Below are 3,790 nucleotides of genomic sequence, written 5' to 3' on the forward strand. Positions count from 1 at the left end.
TCCCAGGTCGACGGGCACGTGCACCTTCCGCCGACCACTGGCGACAACATCGATGTACTGTGGAGACCTCACGCCCCACGTGTTGAGCAATTCGGCGGTACGTCCACCCGGCCTCCCGCATGCCCACTATACGCCCTCGCTCAAAGTCCGTCAACTGCACATACGGTTCACGTCCACGCTGTCGCGGCATGCTACCAGTGTTAAAGACTGCGATGGAGCTCCGTATGCCACGGCAAACTGGCTGACACTGACGGCGGCGGTGCACAAATGCTGCGCAGCTAGCGCCATTCGACGGCCAACACCGCGGTTCCTGGTGTGTCCGCTGTGCCGCGCGTGTGATCATTGCTTGTACAGCCCTCTCGCAGTGTCCGGAGCAAGTATGGTGGGTCTGACACACCGGTGTCAATGTGTTCTTTTTTCCATTTCCAGGAGTGTATTAAACAAAATAAATCAATCTTGTTGCGCACAGCATCGATGCTTTTGGAACAAAGACCGATTCCATAGCTGAAGGAAGCACGGCCACGGGGAAACTCTGCAGATCAAGTGTAAGCAATCGTTTCTTGAAGTCCTTGATAGCCAAAAGTTGAATGAGACAATTACAAGCATTTTTTCCTTCGGCGCTTCCTGTAAACAAACTACTCGCCGAATTTTTAATCTTCCATTCTTTTTATAATAACAAATGACAAATTGTGAAATAACAGTAATGTCACATCTCAATAGCGCCATCCAGCTATTTGTAAAAAGACAAAGTATAGATACCTATATACTATATGATCAAAACTATCCGGACACCTGGCTGAAAATGACTTACAAGTTCGTGTCGCCCTCCATCGGTAATGCTGGAATTCAGAATGGTGTCGGCCAATCCTTAGCCTTGATGACAGCTTCCACACTCGCAGGCATACTTTCAATCAGGTACTGGAAGGTTTCTTGGGAAATGGCAGCCCATTCTTCACAGAATGCTGCACTGAGGAGAGGTGTCGATGTCGGTCAGTGAGGCCTGACACGAAGTTGGCTTTCCAAAGCATCCCAAAGGTTTTCAATACGATTCAGGTCAGGACTCTGTGCAGGCCAGTCCATTACAGGGATGTTACTGTCGGGTAACACTCCGCCACAGGTCGTGTATTATGTACAGGTGCTCGACCATGTCGAAAGGTGCAATCGCCATCCCCGAATTGCTTTTCAAAAGTGGGAAGTAAGCAGGTGCTTACAACATTAGTGTAGGCCTGTGCTGTGATAGTGACACGCAAAACAACAAGAGGTGCAAGCACCTTCAATGAAAAACACGACCACACCATAACACCAACGCCTCCGAATTTTACTGTTGGAACTATATACGTTGGCAGATGACGTTCACCGGGCATTCGCAATACACACACCCTGTCATCTGATCGCCACATTGTATACCGTGATTCTTCACACAACGTTTTTCCACTGTTGTTTTTCGGGGTGTCCGGATACTTTTGATCACATAGTGTATATACTGAACTGAAAGAAGCAGATACATGCTAAAATCAGAAACTAGTAATGTATACGGGTGTTACAAAAAGGTACGGCCAAACTTTCAGGAAACATTCCTCACACACAAATAAAGAAAAGATGTTATGTAGACATGTGTCCGGAAACGCTTAATTTCCATGTTAGAGCTCATTTTAGTCTCGTCAGTATGTACTGTACTTCCACGATTCACCGCCAGTTGGCCCAATTGAAGGAAGGTAATGTTGACTTCGGTGCTTGTGTTGACATGCGACTCATTACTCTACAGTACTAGCATCAAGCACATCTGTACCTAGCATCAACAGGTTAGTGTTCATCACGAACGTGGTTTTGCAGTCAGTGCAATGTTTACAAATGCGGAGTTGGCAGATGCCCATTTGATGTATGGATTAGCACGGAGCAATAGCCGTGGCGCGGTACGTTTGTATCGAGACAGATTTCCAGAACGAAGGTGTCCCGACAGGAAGACGTTCGAGGCAATTGATCGGCGTCTTAGGGAGCACGGAACATTCCAGCCTATGACTCGCGACTGGGGAAGACCTAGAACGACGAGGACACCTGCAATGGACGAGGCAATTCTTCGTGCAGTTGACGATAACCCTAATGTTAGCGTCAGAGAAGTTGCTACTCTACAAGGTAACGTTGACCACGTCGCTGTATGGAGAGTGCTACGGGAGAACCAGTTGTTTCCGTACCATGTACAGCGTGTGCAGGCACTATCAGCAGCTGATTGGCCTCCACGGGTACAATCCTCATTTCAGTGCAAATGTTCTCTTTACGGATGAGGCTTCATTGCAACGTGATCAAATAGTAAATTTTCACAATCAACATGTGTGGGCCGACGAGAATCCGCACGCAATTGTGCAATCACGTCATCAACACAGATTTTCTGTGAACGTTTGGGCAGGCATTGTTGGTGATGTCTTGATTGGGCCCCATGTTCTTCCACCTACGCTCAACGGAGCACGTTATCATGATTTCATACGGGATATTCTACCTGTGCTGCTAGAACATGTGCCTTTACAAATACGACACAACATGTGGTTCATGCACGATAGAGCTCCTGCACATTTCAGTCGAAGTGTTCGTACGCTTCTCAACAACAGATTCGGTGACCGATGGATTGATAGAGGCGGACCAATTCCATGGCCTACACGCTCTACTGACCTCAACCCTCTTGACCTTCATTTATGGGGCATTTGAAAGCTCTTGTCTACGCAACCCCGGTACCAAATGTAGAGACTCTTCGTGCTCGTATTGTGGACGGCTGTGATACAATACGCCATTCTCCAGGGCTGCATCAGCGCACCAGGGATTCCATGCGACGGAGGGTGGATGCATGTATCCTCGCTAACGGAGGACATTTTGAACATTTCCTGTAACAAAGTGTTTGACGTCACGCTGGTACGTTGTGTTGCTGTGTGTTTCCATTCCATGATTAATGTGATTTGAAGAGAAGTAATAAAATGAGCTCTAACATGGAAAGTAAGCGTTTCCGGACACATGTCCACATAACATATTTTCTTCCTTTGTGTGTGAGGAATGTTTCCTGAAAGTTTGGCCGTACCTTTCTGTAACACCCTGTATATGTTATTTGGACATCTACATCTACGTGATTACTCTGTTATTCACAATAAATTGCCTGGCAGAGGGTTCAATGAACCACCTTCAAGCAGTCTCTCTACCGTTCCACTTTCGAACGGCGCGCAGGAAAAACGAGCACTTAAATTTTTCTGTGCGAGCCCTGATTTCTCTTACTTTATTGTGGTGATCTTTTCTCCCTATGTAGGTGGGTGCCAACAGAATGTTTTCGCAATCGGAGGAGAAAACTGGTGATTGAAATTTCATGAGAAGATCCCGTCGCAACGAAAAACGCCTTTGCTTTAATGATTGCCACTCCAATTCACGTATCATGTATGTGACACTATCTCCCCTGTTTCGCGATAATAGCCCGCAGCTCGTGGTCGTGCGGTAGCGTTCTCGCTTCCCACGCCCGGGTTCCCGGGTTCGATTCCCGGCGGGGTCAGGGATTTTCTCTGCCTCGTGATGGCTGGGTGTTGTGTGATGTCCTTAGGTTAGTTAGGTTTAAGTAGTTCTAAGTTCTAGGGGACTGATGACCATAGATGTTAAGTCCCATAGCGCTCAGAGCCATTTCGCGATAATACAAAACGAGCTGCCCTTCTTTGTAATTTTTCGATGTCATTCGTCAGTGCCACCTGATGCGGATCCCACACCGCACAGCAGTACTCCAGAATAGGGCGGACAAGCGTGGTGTAAGCAGTCTCTTTAGTAG

The sequence above is a fragment of the Schistocerca americana genome, chromosome 6, assembly GCF_021461395.2.
Source record: "Schistocerca americana isolate TAMUIC-IGC-003095 chromosome 6, iqSchAmer2.1, whole genome shotgun sequence".
NCBI classification, from domain to species: Eukaryota; Metazoa; Arthropoda; class Insecta; order Orthoptera; family Acrididae; genus Schistocerca; species Schistocerca americana.